Source organism: Erythrolamprus reginae, chromosome 7, assembly GCF_031021105.1.
Source record: "Erythrolamprus reginae isolate rEryReg1 chromosome 7, rEryReg1.hap1, whole genome shotgun sequence".
Taxonomy (NCBI): domain Eukaryota; kingdom Metazoa; phylum Chordata; class Lepidosauria; order Squamata; family Dipsadidae; genus Erythrolamprus; species Erythrolamprus reginae.
Window position 1 is genome coordinate 83047239 of NC_091956.1, and position 19260 is coordinate 83066498.

Consider the following 19260-nt stretch of genomic DNA (forward strand, 5'->3'; position numbering starts at 1 on the left):
TGCGCCACCTTGCCTTATCATTAAGTATGGAGAGTTTGGCTTTTCTTTTCCTTTTCTTTCCTATAAAGGTTAAATTCTAAAAAGCATCTATAACTCCCTAAGTGATTTTACTGCACTCTACCCACTGCACCACCTTGTCTCATTTATGCATTAGTATATGCAATAGAATAGAATAGAATAGAATTTTATTGGCCAAGTGTGATTGGACACACAAGGAATTTGTCTTGGTGCAGATGCTCTCAGTGTACATAAAAGAAAAAGAGACATTTGTCAAGAATCATGTGGTACAACACTTTAATTATTGTCGTAGGGGTCAAATAAGCAATGAAGAAACAATCAATATTAATAAAAATCTTAGGATACAAGCAACAACAATTAGAAATGAGTATGAATACAGTGGTACCTCTAGACACGAGCTGCTCCACATGCAAGTATTCCAAGTTACGAGCCGCGACGCGAGCGAAATTTCTGTTCGACACCCGAGCTCAAATTCAGGATATGAGCCGAGCTTCCACTAGGTGGCGCAAGAATCTCCTTGCTCCCAGTTATCTCGGTGCGAAAAACAAAGTCTAAAGGCATTCGTTCGAGATGCGAATTGATCGACTTACGAGCTCGGGTCTGGAACGAATTAAACTCGTATGTTGAGGTACCACTGTAATGGGAACAGGAGGACAGAGACAAGTAGGCACGCTGGTGTGCTTATGGACCTTTACGGACCTCTTAAGAATGGGTAGGCAGTTTAAGGTTAAAGTTTTGGTGGTTTGAGTATGTAACAACAGAGTCAGGTAGTGTATTCCAGGCATTGACCACTGTTGCTGCAGTGATATTTTCTGCAATCGAGTTTGTATCTAGTGTTTGCCCTTGTATTATTGCAGTTGAAACTGAAGAAGTCGTTAACGGGTAGGACGTTGAAATTGTAATTGTAGTTGTAATTCATTGATTGGAGATGGGTCCCCCCCCCCACTTGCATGCATTCGTAACTCTTCCAGTGTGCAATGAATGAAGCTAGTTCCAGGCTCAAGAGAACTACTACTTTTAATCTGCAGCCACTTCCTCCACTCCAGAAAAGAGCAGCAAAAGATCCCTTGACTCAGAAAGGGGGAGGGAATGCAGAAAATCATACACACACACTTTGTTTGTCTGTTGTGAACTGCATTAGGAAGATCTCCAATTGCCTATGGTGTCATTCCATTCTGCAAAGGTTACTAAGGGGGCCTTTAGCAGAGTAAACCAAGAATTCAATGCTCAGAAGGTGGGGAAAACTAGGCTTATGATTGTGTCCGTTGTGTCAGTTGTTAGGTCCAACATAATGGATCATGGAAAGGATGCAGAAAAGGACATGAAGAATATGTGTTGTTTGGCTCACAGAGACAAGCATCTGAAGGCAATCATTTTAAAGCCATTACAGGTTTCATTTTGAATGCAGGAATGATGCTGGCTCCCATTACCATTTATATACTTGTCAGAATGACCTGCTTTCTATAATAATTTAAATAGCCAGTGTCTTACGATAAGAATCACAAAAGTTTTTATTAAAACCAATAATAGAGAATTCTGGCATGGGGAAAAAACAGTAAGTAATTTATTTAAAGGATGAGATGGAACAGTAACATCCGTGTCAGTTTCTAGAGTATTTGAAAGAGTGCAATCTATTTTTATTATGAAGAAAAATCACTGCAGTAATGATACCAAGGTTTCTCACAAACATAAGCTCACAATTTATCCCAGAAATTAGATTATGGTTGCAATATAACATTTACTTCTAAAGGAAATACATTTCCTTTATTTCTTTGGGACATAATATTCTCTAATCAGATTAAGATGAGTGTGTCCTATGTCACTGAATATTTATTAAGGTGAAGTTAATTAATTAATTTTAAAAAAATTAATACCAATTTTTCCCGGGGGTTTACATCACTTGAGCAAATCTTGCAAATTTTAAATGAAAACAATTCCATTAAAATGTCTGAAGGGAGATCCTGCCCTTTCATAAATAGCTTTCCCAGGGAACATTACCAGTTACAAAACAAGACATACAAATCCAATCAATCAATCAATCAATCAATCAATCAATCAATCAATCAATCAATAAGACATAACCAAAGTAGTACAGTAGTGCAATATCTTCTAGCTATGCTTCCCATAGGAATATTTTTTTAAGCAATCTTGCCTCTTGTACGCCTATGCACATTTTAAAAAGATTTCATATATATGTCTGTATGTGTGTATGTATTTGGTGTTTTCTGACTGAATTTTAGTACAGAAATCTTGGAAAGTTTATACTGGCAAGAATAAGTTCAGAATGGGTTGTGACACAAAGACTATGGCTTGCCCAATCGAAGTACAATGGTGACTCTACTTAAGAACTTAATTCGTTCCATGACTGTTCTGCCGGGATCTCTGGTAGGAGCCTCCCGAAAATTCAAGGGTACAAATTTCAGACACACACACGTTTGAATATTCAAAACAATGTTCTTTATCCCAAAATTCAAAATAAACAAAGCACTCTTTTTGTGTTGCAAAGAGCACTTGTCCCAAAACAACCGGGTAGTCTGTACAATTTCCCTTAAGCAGTCATTAAGTACTTAGCTAGCAGCTGTGAAGAAACTTCACACCACTTCTTCTTCCAATGAAGGGAGACACATACACAAGTTGCTCTGCTTTGGTTTCAAAGGCGTGAAAAAGCAACAAAGTCCAGCACACAAGATTCCTGACGAACTCCGATCAGATATTCTTCCCACAATGGCCAAACCCACATGCTGCTATTTATAGCAGCAGCCCTAATTACTGGAGCCCCACCCAAACACAGGTGGCCTCCCTTATTTCCTGTAATACGTTCTTACTTGGTCTCTTCTACGCATAATTCTGCGCTTGCGTGGGTCCAAAACGTCATCATCTGAATCAATGGAAGATAAGGGAGATTGACTGCCTGGGCTGTGTGCCAAGCCCCCCTCTGCCGAGTCACTCCCACCTCCTTCTTCTTTGTCCGAGGAAACTAAACTCTGATCTGATTCTGTCGGCAATAACACGGGCCTGTGACATTTTGACGTTTCCCCTGCATCCACCTCCCCATTCCCTGGGGCAGGAGCTGGGCCAGAGCCAACCACAACAATGACCAGGTTCTTAAGTAGAAAAAAGTTGAAGCAATCAATGTAAAAGCAAATAATGCGTGCAAACCCATTAGGAAAGAAATAAAAGCTTGGAATTTGGATGGGAGGAGGAGGAGGAAGAAGAGGAGGAGGACAGTCACTGCTGAAGGAAGAAGGTGAGGTGAAGGGAATTAAAAAAATGCAAAACTTTAAGGCTTAAAAAAAAGAAGAGGGACTCTGAGGCAGCGAGGAGGAGCATACGCCTCCCATACACCCGGCGCGAGGCTGCCTCCCATGCACTGCGCCAAAGAGAGAAATGGCAGGAAACTGGCTGGGCCTTCGTGCCGCTCTCAAATTTTCTGGGAAATTTTCCCGGGCTCGGGTTCTTAAGTAGAAAATGATTCTTAAGAAGAGGCAAAAAAATCTTGAACACCCAATTCCTATCTAGAAAAGTTCTTAAGTAGAGACCTTCTTAAGTAGAGGTACTGTACCACTGTAGTAGATATTTAAGTGAGCCCTTAATTTGGTAATGATTTCAGCACTTACTTGTCCTATCCCAACTTCTTTTTTGTGAAATGAACATTACTGAAAAGATTAATGTCCTGTATATTTCTGCAAATTTATCCGTGACAAATATCTCACAGGGAAGGAAAGAATAATGCGTAGGGCTTCCATTATGTGCTATAGTGAATACCCATTATATAAGGCATAAACAAAAGGAATTATCATACTGGCATTAGTCCTGATTTAAACTGATTTAAACACTTTTTTTCTCAAGACACTTTCATTAACCGAGTCTGTTATTCATTTTACCTGCATTTAATTGCAGTTTTAATATGCAATGTTATATCTTAGATGTGGGGAAAAAATGAAGAAATAACTTGCTTGGTGCAGATGAAGCTGCTTTAATATGGTTAAATTATTCTACTGCTACTGAAGAGCAGCCCATTATAGTTGGATCCTACAGCAATGCATTTATCTTTTTCATTCATTTTCTGATCCCATCTCCATTAATCATTTACTATAAAAAAAAGTAAAGATAGTACAGGGATGGTGTTTCATAAAACAGTTAATAGCCACAACAGGATATATTTGCATGTCTGTGTATTTATATTTAGCACATTGTTATTTAGCATAGATGAATTACTCTATACATTTATGTATGCCAAAATCAGATTCCCACTATCTTAATGTTTGATTTTTTAAAAAGAAAACGCCAAATGCTGAAAAAAAATACGGCAAATATTAGATACTCCACAAAGTATGTACACAAATGTAACCTTAACATTAAACTTTTAAAATATATTTGTCTTAAAGTGCATAGTGATTCATGCTGTAAACGTGTCAGTATGTTTTATTATATAACAGTGAACAATTAGTAATTACTTGATGCACCATAGGCATCAGACTACCGGTTCAGCCTTATCTTAATACTAATACTTAATACTAATACTTAATATAATATACTTAATATAATATAATCACCGCACGAATCCCAGCGACCGGTTAGGTCCCACAGAGTTGGTCTTCTCCGGGTCCCGTCGACTAAACAATGCCGTCTGGCGGGACCCAGGGGGAGAGCCTTCTCTGTGGCGGCCCCGACCCTCTGGAATCAGCTCCCCCCGGAGATTAGGACTGCCCCCAGCCTCCTTGCCTTTCGTAAACTCCTCAAAACCCATCTTTGTCATCAAGCTTGGGGGAACTGAGACATCTTCCCCTTGCTTATGTAGTTTCTGTGAACAACATGACTGTATGTATGTTTTTATTTACTGGGTTTTTTTAGATTTTTTATATGTATAATTGCTATTTTAGATTTTAATTATTAGATTTGTATCTATGTACCGTTTTTATCACTGTTGTGAGCCGCCCCGAGCCTACGGAGAGGGGCGGCATACAAATCTAATACAGCAGTCCCTCCCTATATCGCGCTTCACCTACTGCGGCTTCACTTCATCGCGGGTTTTCAAGAAATATTAATGAGAAAAATCATTCGCGGATCTTCGCTGGTTCGCGGGTTTCTGAGGAAGTCGATCGGCAGATTTAAACAGCCCGCGGAACTCGATGGGCAGGTTTTTCAAAAAATATATATCTAAAATTGTAAATACTGTATTTAAATACTGTATCTAAAATAAATACTGTGTGGGAAGGGTTTATAAACACTTAAAACAATGAAAACTTACCAAACAATTACAATATAAATACTTAAATAAGTACTATCAGTCGATAAATTCCCCATCGCGGATTTCACCTATCGCGGCCAGTGTTCCCTCTAATTTTTTGGGGGGGTGGGCGGAAAAGTATAGTGTCTGAGCGGCAGTCCCTTCGGGACTGGGCGGCACAGAAATATTAAATAAATAAATAAATAAATAAATAAACAAACAAACAAACAAATAAAAAACCCACCCTGTTTTGCCTCAGAGAATTTCAAAATAAAATACTGTACTCTGTGTCTATAACAGTGAGCTCATAATAGGGCAACTCTATCAATATCAAAATTCCACTTAATAAATAGTTGAGCTAGTTTCAAACTAGATTTTGATTTTCTTTCTCTCTTCCTTACTCCCATTCTTTTTCTTTCTCTTTTCCTTCCTCTCTTTTTTCTATCTGTTTCTCTCTCTTCCTCTCTCTCTCCTTCCCTCTCACTCTTTCCCTCTCGGCTTCTGGGCAGGTTTGAAAAACTCTGAGTTGATGATGATTTTTAAGTGAGCGATTGCTCACTGCTCAGCTTAGAGGGAACTATGATCGCGGCCGGGTCTGGAACGTAACACCAGCGATAGGTGAGGTCTTACTGTAAATACAAATACAAATACATGTTCTAAGTTCAGGTTTTATCCTGTGTAATATTTTGAGTGTCTATGCGACGTTTCGGTGAAATCACATTCACCATCATCAGGTGAATGAGGACCATGCATGACTACAAAAATTTGAAAAAGATAACAATTGCAGACTGCTATTCTCTACTTATTTTGGATCTCATGGGCTGCCTCTGGTGGAAGCAGCCTGAGATTTCCAGCGGGAAAGACTGGGGAACGTTACGGCTCCAGCCCTCCAGGGAACAAAGCCATATGCTTCCATATAGCTCCATACAATTGGAAGGTCAAAACCCAAATGAAGGGGTGAAAGGGGATTTAATTAAAAGGCTAAAGCTTCCGATAAAAGCTCAAGTGCTTCATCTTACTAAACTGCAACTCCAGCTACATCAGGGGACGAGGCAAAAGGCAAGAAAGATGTGAACGTGTTAGACGGAAAACGGAAGGCACGTTACGGAAAGCTGTGCTACGGTATTGCTGATGTGTTAATTCTGAAAGCTTTATGGTTAGCTTAGGAGCACAATGATTGCATTTCTGCTTAACACGGTAAAAAGAACCGCAAAGGGGCAAGAATTATCGTGGAGGGAACATCTTGCGACTTTGTGACGTGTAACTGATGGTTACTGTTGTAAAAAACAACAACACCCTACTGTGGGACATTGATGGAGGGATGAGCTTTGAGGGAGACTTTCTGGGGAATAAAAGTTTTTGTTAGGGATCTACATCTTGGTATCTTCAATTTTAGGCATAGGTATTCCAGGCACCAGACTAAGTGTGAGGTTGAAGGAAAAGGGGGGAACATGATCAAAACATACTACAAGAATGGTGGAAGGTCTTAAGCATAAAACGTATCAGGAAAGACTTCATGAACTCAATCTGTATAGTCTGGAGGACAGAAGGGAAAGGGGGGACATGATCAAAACATTTAAATATGTTAAAGGGTTAAATAAGGTCCAGGAGGGAAGTGTTTTTAATAGGAAAGTGAACACAAGAACAAGGGGACACAATCTGAAGTTAGTTGGGAGAAAGATCAAAAGCAACAGGAGAAAATATTATTTCACTGAAAGAGTAGTAGATCCTTGGAACAAACTTCCAGCAGGCGTGGTAGATAAATTCACAGTAACTGATTTAAACATGCCTGGGATAAACATAGATCCATCCTAAGATAAAATACAGGAAATAGTATAAGGGCAGACTAGATGGACCATGAGGTCTTTTTCTGCCGTCAGACTTCTATGTTTCTATGTTGAAACAGCACCTCCAAACAAAAGGCATTCCTTTCTTATTTTAAAAAAAAAATCAAATTAAAGTTAAGAAGCAACCTTTAGACTTACAACGAACATTATGAACAAAACCCTAAAATATTGAGTGCACGGACAAGAACTTGCCTGTGAGATAAAAACCAACAATATTTACAAAAATTTAAACTAACGCCATTCAATGAACTAATAAAAAAAATCATGGGAAATTTGCACCAACAATATATTTCAATTAGAGATTATATACTACGGAAATGCCAGTTAAATAGCCGGCATGTTTTCTCCTTTCCTAATTTCTTTCTAAATCCCCCTTTTCTTTTTTCTTGTCCCTTCCAACTCTGTTATTATTTATTTATTTATTTATTTATTTATTTATTTATTTATTTATTTATTCAATTTTTTAAATGCAATCCTTCTCCTTAGACTCCTTAGACATGTTAGAATAGCACTTTTTAACAGAGACAGCCTATTTCCCCCACAATCCGGGTCCTCATTTTACGCACCTCGGAAGGATGGAAGGCTGAGTCAACCTTGAGGCGGTGATGAGATTTGAACTGCTAACCTGAAGATCTAGCAGTCAGCTTTAGTGGCCTGCAGTACTGCACTCTAACCACTGTGCCACCTTGCCTCATCATTAAGTATGGAGAGTTTGGCTTTTCTTTTCTTTTTCTTTCCTATAAAAGTTAAATTATGAAAAGCATCTATAACTCCCTAAGTGATTTTTATTAAAGTAGTTCTGGAGAATCCGTTTCCCCTCTTTTCCCTTAAACTGGTCTCCTAACTATAAACCAGATTATATTGCTGAAGTCCGTATAAATTATAAAGTTGCTTCGTTGCGTTTTCCCCTGTAGAGGGAAAGAATTAGTAAGGATGCTAAACACAACAGTTGGCCTTTTAATTCCTTCCAGCGTTCATATAACCGGCAGCTTCAGAGATAAAAACATTGTTTTGTTCTCTAAAGAAGACTCATCAATATAAGTGTTTCTGGAAGAGCCAAACTGAAGATGATATTTACTGTCTGCCCTTTTGGGTTTTATTAAAAGGCTGATTATTAACTATATGATTGGCAGCTACCAGCTAACTGTAACTATGATGTTTAAATTGAAAGTATTCTACAAAACCCAGCTTGTTGGCATTATAGACCGAACTATTGTAATCACTGCACCTCGGTGGCTCTTCATGTATGCTAATCAGTTTAAAATGGCATTTTGGGTATCCCAAATACCTTTCTCATTGGAGTAATGGTTTTCAATTTTCTGTTTATCCATCTGTTTGGAGTCTGACAACAAAAGGTATGAAGGAAAAATGTAAGAAATTCACACTTTTCGCTTTTGTATGAATAGCAATTCACATTCTGGATGCAAACAATAATTTTCTCTCTTGGTTTGCCCGCTAATAATATTTATTGATTGTCGCTTATGAAATTACAGCCAATTTCACAGAATAGGTTGGATAACATGATTCTCTTTTACTTTGACAGGTTAACTATATTTTGTTCACTTGGACTTTTCAAGAATTGAGGTTACCATAGCAACAGGGAAATGTTCAGTTCTTTGATTTCTAACGACAGAATGTAAGAGCGTGAAGGACTAACAGAAATAAGTCCCCATAGAATAACTTCTATCTATTTATTTATTTATTTATTTATTTATTTGTTTATTTTATTAGATTTGTATGTCGCCCCTCTCCGTAGACTCGGGGCGGCTCACAATACAATAAAAACAATTCCTGACAAATCTAATAATTTACAATTTAAAATTTAAAATAGTTAAAAAAACCCACTTTTAAGCAGACATACCTACAAACATACCATACATAAATTATATAGGCCCGGGGGAGATATCTCAGTTCCCCCATGCCTGACGACAAAGGTGGGTTTTAAGGAGTTTGCAAAAGGCAAGGAGGGTAGGGGCAGTTCTAATCTCTGGGGGGAGCTGGTTCCAGAGAGTTGGGGCCGCCACAGAGAAGGCTCTTCCCCTGGGGCCTGCCAACCGACATTGTTTAGTTGACGGGACCCAGAGAAGGCCCACTCTGTGGGACCTAATCGGTCGCTGGGATTCGTGCAGCAGAAGGCGGTCTCGGAGATATTCAGGTCCAAATCTGCTTGGAATGGAGCTTTCGAAAGCCACATGGAAGTCCTTAGGACACATGTTTGTGTCCAACTCCCTCGTAGACAGGGTGGGTTCCACTTACCTTCCCCACCAGTTCATATCATGACGGAAGGGCAGATTTTGTGCGCGTGCACTTGCTTCGCTCACACACACGTGCACATCACTTCCCAGACCCTCTGCGCATGTGCAGTACTATAAAAAAAGCTTCTGTGCATAAGCAAAAAACAACTTCTGCACAGGCGCAAAAGCAAAAAACAAGATGGCGGTGTTCTATCCCGGCCTACGCAGCTTAAAATCAAAGGCGGAATCCATGCATTGATAGTTCTTTTTATACATAAAGTCTCATTTCTACAAGCTAAAATATAATCTCGGCAGTTTCTCAATGAGGATAATTAAGACACAAGAGTTCCGCAGCTAGGCTGCTGCCAAAGATCAAAGCTGCTCGCATTCCTTCATGAGATAACAATTCTCCGGTGTCACAGACTTACTAATTACAGCTTCCCAGCATTTCAGCAGACAAAGCACTCCCCCCCCCACTTTTAGCAAGGAAATAACAGATGGCTAGCGTAACATGGCTTACACTTCAAATCTTCATCCGACTCCATTGCAAAACATTGTAAGTCCACCCGAATTACCCATACTCCACCCTTAAATACCTATGTAAGTGGTCACAATTACCTAGAGTTAACAAATCACAGACAACTTTCCTTTGGCATACAAGTATTTTTGTCTCTTTCTTAATCTTCTAAAGCAGGCATCTAGCAATGGTTCCAGATCTTCTTCTTCTTCCTCCTCCTCCTCCTCCTCCTCCTCCTCCTCAGAGTCTACTGTTGTTGGCATATCTGCCACCTCTGGTGATCCTTCAGGTTCATCCAGGTCTATTTCTCTGTCACTCTTACTCTCTGCATCAGCTGGCAACACCACTGGCCCAGGGTACCAAGCTGGGCCTGGGTCATCTTCCTCAGAATCTATCATTACCAGAGGTGGACAAGGAGCACTCGCACCTATGATGCTACTGAGAGAACCAGTTTGGGAGTGTGGCAGTCACTGCTGGTTCCAGTGACCCATTCCACCAAGTTACTACCGGTTCTATAGAACCAGTCCAAACCGGGAGGAACCCACCTCTAGTTGTAGTTAAGCAGGCCTACAGTATATAACTCATAGGTTGATCATTTGAAATCTATCCATGTATTTAGTCTGACCGGGGATGTATTTTTGCTTTCCATAATATTACTGGTTCAAAAGGAAAAAAAATAGTGTCACTGTCCTTTCATGTCACATGGGTTTTACAGCAATTACAAACACAATTACTAGATTGCAGGGATGCGAAAGGAATGTGTTATCAATTTTTCACTTCACAAAACTATCATTCAAGTGGAGTGCAATTGCCCTTTGATAGTCACACTTTTCTGAACATTACAATGCAGTTTTCTTAGCATAAAAAGCACAGACATTTGCATACATTAAGGAAAAATGTGAATGAAAGCAATTTGGTTGCAAAAATGTGCATATTGGAAAAATACACATTTTTTTGGAGCTCTGAATCTTTGCATAATGTCCTACTAATTCAGAAACACTTTTCAAGCACAGTGTAAAAAATTCTATCCTCTTTTTTTTTCTCACCACAAAATTACTATCAGGAACATTTTCATCGTTAAGTCTACAACTGATCTGATATATTTAAACTCTTATATGATTTGAAGACATATAGAATTTGAATTGAAAGCATGCACTGAACAATTATTTATTACCGCAATTATCTGAATTATGATGTATCTATATGTATACTTCATAGACACAGTATCTTATAAATTACAATGACTAGGGTTGAACAACTTATTGGACTTCTAATTTGAGTGATCCTGCACTAGAGAAAGAACATATTTTCTGTTCTTTCTCTCACTAATTTTTCACTTTTCTAGTGTTCCTTCATTTTCTCTAATTGCTAAAGGAAGAGCAACATAGCAGAATTATTCATGCTCTCTAATTTCTCTTCCCTCCCTTTCTCTTACTCCTCTGAGCAGACTTCTGTAATTTACATACGATTTTATAATTATTTCAGCCTTTTTGGGGGGCGGGGAAGGAAGAATTCAGGCACTTTACTTATTTATTTATTTTGTCAAACAATTATAGGGTGATAATTTCTACAAATTAAACATTAAATAAGTAATGATAAAAAGTAATGATAGAAGACAATAGGACAGGGACGGTAGGCACAGTGGTGCGCTTATGCACACCCCTTACAGACCTCTTAGAAAGGGGGAGAGGTCAATTGTAGATAGTCTAAGGTTAAAGGTTTTGGGGTTAGGAGTAGAAACCACAGAATCAGGTAGTGCATTCCAGGCGTTGATGACTCTGTTGCTGAAGTCGTATTTTTTGCAGTCAGGTTTGGAGTGGTTGACATTTAGTTTAAATCGATTTCGTGCTCGTGTGTTGTTGCGGTTGAAGGTGAAGTAGTTGTTAACAGGTAGGACATTTTGGTATGTGATTTTATGAACTATAATTAAGTCGGAACGGAGACGACGGAGTTGTAAGTTGTCTAAAGCAAGAATTTCAAGTCTGGCGGAGTAAGGTATTTTGTTGTGAGAAGAGGAGTGAAGAAGGACTCTTCTTGTGAAATATTTCTGGACTCTCTCAATTGTGTTGATGTCAGATATGCAATGTGGGTTCCATACAGGTGGGCTGTATTCTAGGATTGGTCTGACAAATGTTTTGTAAGCTCTTGTTAGCAGTTCAAAAATTGGAAGCATACAAAAATTCCAAGTGACATGAAGCTGCGAAGGATTAGGTTAACAACTCTTAAAGCCTTTTTGGCAATGCTGTTGCAGTGGGTTCTAGGATAATATGGGATGTGAAAAAACAACAACAACAACAACAACAATATTATGTACTGTTAAATGATTTTCCGTGAGAAAATGGAAATGATTGTTGCTCATCTTTATATGAACTCTTGTAACTCCGATAGGCTATGGTTCAACCAATGGCATACCAAAACTTAGTTTTATGTTTGCACCATGTTCTTTTGAATCTATCCAGGAACACACTTTATTTCTGAAAAGAGAAGCAGTTGAAAGCCACAGACTAATCACCAAGTGACAGGAAAGAGCTTTTAGTTCCTTTAGACTCTTGAAACATCCAATTTACTAGGACGCCTGAAAATAGATCTATGTTGATGAATTAACCCTCTTTTTTTCATTGCCTATTCTCTGAGGGATGAGCTAAACTCTTTCCAGAAATTTCCATGGAAATCAGATTCAAGTGGCAAGAGTTTAAGTAAATTGTGAAATGATTCTGTCGACAAAAATGTTCACCATTTTATTGTGTTTGTGGCCTCTTAGAAATTTGCAACAGGTTTACAACAACAGTTAATATTCATATTAGGATAGCTTATAAAATTAAAAGCTAAATTATTTATCTCTTTTCTTTATCTGTAGCCCTTAATTTTTTTAGATTTTTTTAAAAAAATATCTTGTCATTATTTTTACAAACACCTCAAGGCAGGAAATGTACCCAATACTCATTCATTCATTCATTCATTCATTCATTCATTCATTCGTCCATTTATCCATCCATTCATCCATCCATCCATCCATCCATCCATTAAAGTTATAAAACACCTAAAAATGAATTTGTACCTTCCTCAGAAATATCCAAAATGAATATAATATAATACAGTAATACCTCATGATACGAACTTAATTGGTGCAAGGAGGAGGTTCGTAAGACGAAAGGTTCGTAAGACGAAACATTGTTTCCCATAGGAAACAATGTAAAGTCAATTAATCCGTGCAACCAAAAAAAAAACCCCTCTCCTCCTCCCTGTCACTCATGTCTTCTTGGTCAGAGGAGCCTTCATCAGCAAATTCCACCGGGGGCAAAACAGGCCTGCAGCATGTGGATGTCTCCCCCACATCCACAGTCCTTGGGGCAGGAACTGGGCCAGAGCTAACCACAACAGTACTAGACCAAATCGGCTCTTATATTCTGCACCACCAGAAGAAGAATATCTTTGAAGTTAAACTTTGTCCGCTGGAACTATAATTTAAGAAATGACTCCTACAGGATTACAACAGCAATCCTGTTTCCAAATAAGAACATTTTCACGAGAAGGCTGGGTACTCCAAGCTGTTGTGGTAACTGCAGCTGTGGAGAAAGCAAACACTTAACGCTTGCATTTGCTGAGGATTTTATGCTTCGATTTTCCGCTGAGAAGAATTAATTGAACATTTGCACTTGTTCTTTCTTTTTTTTCAAAATATAAAGAAAGACAGTTGGATAATTATATGAAGAAATACACAAAATTGGCAGACAGGGCAGATGGACTCCTATTAACAGGGGTTGTTAATGGACTCGTGGAGTTAATATAAGAACAGATTTTCTCCCAATAGTTTGTACACAGAGAACTTGAATGTCAGCTTTCACTCTTGGAAATGAGAACTAGGCATTTAATTTCGTTTGTGACCGCCTTCTGCCGCACGAATCCCAGCGACCAGTTAGGTCCCACATAGTGGGCCTTCTCTGGGTCCCGTCGACTAAACAATGCCGTTTGGCGGGACCCAGGGGAAGAGCCTTCTCTGTGACGGCCCCGGCCATCTGGAACCAACTCCCCCCCAGATATCAGAGTTGCCCCCACCCTCCTTGCCTTTCGTAAGTTCCTTAAAACCCACCTCTGTTATCAGGCATGGGGGAATTGAGATATTCCCTTCCCCTAGGCTTATAAAAAATTTATGCATGGCATGTCTGTATGTATGATTGGTCTCTTAAATTGGGGTTTCTTTTTAAAATTAACTTAAATATTAGATTTGTTTATATTGTTTTATTACTGTTGTTAGTCGCCCCGAGTCTGCGGAGAGGGGCGGCATACAAATTTGATTAATAAATAAAATAAATAAATACATAAATATTAAGAGGCTGACACTACAAACATGGTGAAGATAAATCTTTACTGCTTTTCAGATACCGTCGTACCTATGTATTAAATATGCTGAATCCTTCGCTGAATGGAGTAGAAGGTATCTGTCAGAGCTAGATGTCCATTAAATTATTAATGTATTTTACATAACGACAAAGTGTACATAATATACCGGTATATAAAATGTACTTTGCTTGTACTGACAAAACTCCATTTGGATTGAAGCCTGAATACAGAATAGGTAATTCAATTAAAGTCTACTAAAACAAGTTTTTCAAAATCTAGGGTTTACTGTAGGTATGTATACAATACAGTGGTACCTCTACTTACAAACTTAATTCATTCCATGACCAGGTTCTTAAGTAGAAAAGTTTGTAAGAAGAAGCAATTTATCCCATAGGAATCAATGTAAAAGCAAATAATGTGTGCGGTTGGGGAAACCACAGGGAGGGTGGAGGCCCTGTTTCCTCCCAGAAGATTTCTAGAGAGGCCCCTCGGAGGCTTATTCCTGCCTTTTCTGGCCCTGTTTCCCCCAGGAGATTCCTAGAGAGGCACCACAGAGGCTTCTCCCTGGCTTTTCTGGCCCTGTTTCCTCCCAGGAGATTCCTAGAGAGGCCCCATGGAGGCTTCTCCCTGGCTTTTCCGGTTACAGATTCAAGGCACGGGTTTGTAAGTGGAAAATGGTCCTTGAGAAGAGGCAAAAAAATATTGAACACCCGGTTCTTATCTAGAAAAGTTCGTAAGTAGTGGTGTTCTTAGGTAGAGGTACCACTGTATTATCTAAAAAAACTAATCTTAGTGTAGAAATACTACATGCGTTTGATTAAAAAAGTCAAGGAAATAAAGTTTTCATTTATTAGAGGAATGGCTGCGAGGAAAAGGAAAAGAGGAAAAACACAGAAGGTGCAATAAATAAGACACCTCCGTCATTTTTTGCACCAAGCCATGATTTTTAAATGACGTTTTATTGAATGTGATACAGCGCTTCGGGAAAATGATCTGCTCAGTTAAATAAAAACACACTTCAGAGTACATTAAGCGGTGAATGGGGTGAGCCTGCCCAAATGTCATTTTGTTGTTTTGCATTTTTAATTGTGATTTAAAACTTTTATAGTTGCCCTTGTTCAGCCTTCTTCACCTTGGAACACTTTGAATACATTGGGTCTAAAGTTATCAGCTGTTGATCGTGCTCGATAGAAATTCCAAGAATAGTAACTTCTATACATCTGGGGGTGATAGGAGCTTAGGGAAAACTGTCCTTGATACCAAAATGTCCTACATGTAGTTAGTAGCCAGAAGGAATATTTTAATTTTTTTTATAGATAGACCTAACTTTTCATGTCCCTTTGTGAAGGACTTTCATGTTATATCCCTATCTATCAACAAATCATTATAAAATATATATTTTTAAACAATTCTTCCTAAGGAATTTCCTTAGCATTGGAAATAATGTTTAAATGCAAGAAAAAAACAGATGTCATTCATTCATTTATTTCATTTATTTAGATTTGTATGCCGCCCCTCTCCGCAGACTCATTCATTTCATTTCATGTCATTCTTTGAATATAATTATCTTGCATCCAATTGGCTATGAATGGGGCAGGACTTGGCTTCAGCCCTAGTAAGAGAGCAAAGACTATGATTGTTGAGATCTCAAGAATTCTGGCCTGATTATTATTATTATTATTATTATTATTATTATTATTATTTATTAGATTTGTATGCCGCCCCTCTCCGTAGACTCGGGGCGGCTCTCAACAGCGATAAAAACAATACATGGTAACAAATCTAATAATTGAAATCTAAAATAACAGTTTTACATTACAAAGTCTTTAAAAAATCCCCAGTAGATAAAATACATACACACAGTCATATCATGCAGAAAGTTACATAGGCAAGGTGGGGATGTCTCAGTTCCCCCAAGCCTGACGACAGAGGTGGGTTTTAAGGAGTTTACGAAAGGTAACAAGGGTGGGGGCAGTCTTAATCTCTGGGGGGAGTTGATTCCAGAGGGTTGGAGCCACCACAGAGAAGGCTCTTCCCCTGGGTCCCGCCAGACGACATTGTTTAGTCGACGGGACCCGGAGAAGACCAACTCTGTGGGACCTAACCGGCCGCTGGGATTTGTGCGGCAGAAGGTGGTCTTGCAGGCATCCTGGTCCGGTGCCATGATGCCATGTAGGGCTTTATAGGTCATAAATTGTTTTCCGGAAACCAATTGGCAGCCAATAAAGTCCGCAGAGTGTTGGATAGATATGAACATGTCTGCATTTTGCACAATTTGCAGTTTCCGAACACTCTTCAGAGGTAGCCCTATGTAGAGAGCGTTGCAGTAGTTGAACCACGAGGTGATAAGGGCATGAATGACTTTGAGCACAGACTTCCCTTCCAAATAGGGCTGCAAATGGTGCACCAGGCGGACCTGGGCGAACGCCCCCCTCGCCACAGCTGAAAGATGGTGTTCTAAAGTCAGCTGTGGACCAAGGAGGAGGCCCAAGTTTTAAACCCTCTCTGAGGGTGTTGATATTATCTTATTATATTCAAAACATAGAAACATAGAAGAATGACGGCAGAAAAAGACATCATGGTCCATCTAGTTTGCCCTTATACTATTTCCTGTGTTTTACCTTAGGATGGATAGATGTTTATCCCAGGCATGTTTAAATTCAGTTACTGTGGATTTACCAACCACGTCTGCTGAAAGTTTGTTCCAAGGACCTACTACTCTTTCAGTGAAATAATATTTCCTCACGTTGCTTTTGATCTTTCCCCCAACTAACTTCAGATTGTGCCCCCTTGTTCTTGTGTTCACTTTCCTATTAAAAACAATTCCCTCCTGGACCTTATTTAACCCTTTAACATATTTAAATGTTTCGATCATGTCCCCCCTTTTCCTTCTGTCCTCCAGACTATACAGATTGAGTTCATTAAGTCTTTCCTGATACGTTTTATGCTTCAGACCTTCCACCATTCTTGTAGCCCGTCTTTGGACCTGTTCAATTTTGTCAATAGCTTTTTGTAGGTGAGGTCTCCAGAACTGAACACAGTACTCCAAATGTGGTCTCACCAGCGCTCTATATAAGGGGATCACAATCTCCCTCTTCCTGCTTGTTATACCTCTAGCTATGCAGCCAAGCATCCTACTTGCTTTTCCTACCGCCCGACCACACTGCTCACCCATTTTGAGACTGTCAGAAATCACTACCCCTAAATCCTTCTCTTCTGAAGTTTTTGCTAACACAGAACTGCCAATGCAATACTCAGATTGAGGATTCCTTTTCCCCAAGTGCATTATTTTACATTTGGAAACATTAAACTGCAGTTTCCATTGCTTTGACCATTTATCTAGTAAAGCTAAATCATTTACCATATTACAGACCCCTATTTTCCAGCACCTATTCAGATTTGTCTACCTGGCTCTCAAAAGTCATTACAGGATGGAGATGGTACCACCGCTGGCACCCCGTTTTCTTTCCTCCCTTTACCATAACACAAAGATATTTGGAAGATGCTTCAACATCCCAGTTCCCCAACAGACAAGAAGCAGCCGATAGTTACAATGAGATTCAGGGTTAAGTGACTTTAAGAATGCTGATCTCTTTGTTGAATTGTGAACCACATAATGATTCTCATAAAAATCTCAGCCAAGGCAGACTCCTATAATTTAGTGTTTTAGACCAACACTTTATTCCTCTATATTGCAATGTCACAATTCATTTGAGTTGGTGAGAAAATCTATTTATTTTCTCTTCTCGGGGAAAAAGAAAACACCAGCTATGGATTCTCCTGCCTGCTGCAAAAATAAGCAGTATCATTTCCCAAATTTGATATTTCCTTTACAGTATTTCTTTAGGGTGGGGGGTTGTATTTATACAAAAGTATATAAACATGCTCTTTCTTCATCAGGAGGATATCATTTACTTTATAATTTTTTTAAAATAAAAATTATTATCTTCTTCCCTCCTTCTTCCTGCTATGAGTAACTGCAAAATACCATTTGGCACCCTAAATAAAACTTTGTGCCAAATTCATCTACTGCATTTCTGTTCTACATATAACAATGTTCCACATGAGATATTGCTTTGAGGGAATTAAACATCTGCAGGGCTGCTCTTTGATTTCAAATTTTCCAAAGCAAAGAAGTTAACTGCCAGCAAATAGCTTTGGATTATATACAGGAGCACCACTGCATAAATACAGTTAATCCTCGATTTATGACCAAAATTGAGCACTACATTTCTGTTGCTAAGTGAGACATCTCTTAAGTGAATTTTGCATCCCTTTTATGACGTTTCTTGCTACTGTTAGCAATGGCAATAGCGTTTAGACTTATAAACTGCTTCATAGTGCTTTTACATCCCTCTCTAAGTGGTTTACAGAATCATCCTATTAGCCCCAACAATCTGGGTCCTCATTTGACCCACCTTGGAAGGATGGAAGGCTGAGTCAACCTTGAGCCGGTGGTGAGGTTTGAACTGCTGAACTACAGCTAGCAGTTAGTTGAAGTAGCCTGCGGTGCTTCACTCTAACCACTGCGCCACCCCGGCTCACTAACTGAACGTTGTTAATAACGCAGTTCTTATCCCAAAGGTGTTTTTTTCAGAAGACAACTGGATTTTCTTGATTTTTTAAATTTTGCTTCTCAAAACCAAGAAAATCCAGTTGCCCCTCGTGTTTTGGAGAATAAGCTGACCTCCTCTACTTTGCAGTAGCCCCACAAATACTGGAATACTGTTATCATGTCACCCCTAAGTCTTTTATTGTCTAGACTATCCAAACCCAAATCCTGCAGCCGTTCTTCATAGATTTTAGTCTCCAGGCCTTTGATCAGATTAGTTGCCCTTCTCTGAACTTTTTCCAAAGTCTCAGCATAGAAAATTGAAACACAGTTTATTCCAAGCATCATACTTTATTATTTATTATTATTATTATTTATTAGATTTGTATCCGCCCCTCTCTGGAGACTCGAAGTGGCTCACAACAGTAAAGCACAGTACAAATCCAATTATTAAAAAGAACAGTTAAAAACCCCTAATATAAAAACAGTCATACACCCCAAACAAACCACACATAAAGCGA

At 39.0% G+C, this 19260-nt stretch overlaps 1 protein-coding gene across 1 annotated transcript in view; it reads right to left on the reverse strand.

The window, feature by feature from the left end:
* GRID2 (glutamate ionotropic receptor delta type subunit 2) overlaps positions 1-19260 on the reverse strand; it is a 616736-nt gene that overhangs the window by 209588 nt on the left and 387888 nt on the right. The window lies entirely within an intron of this gene.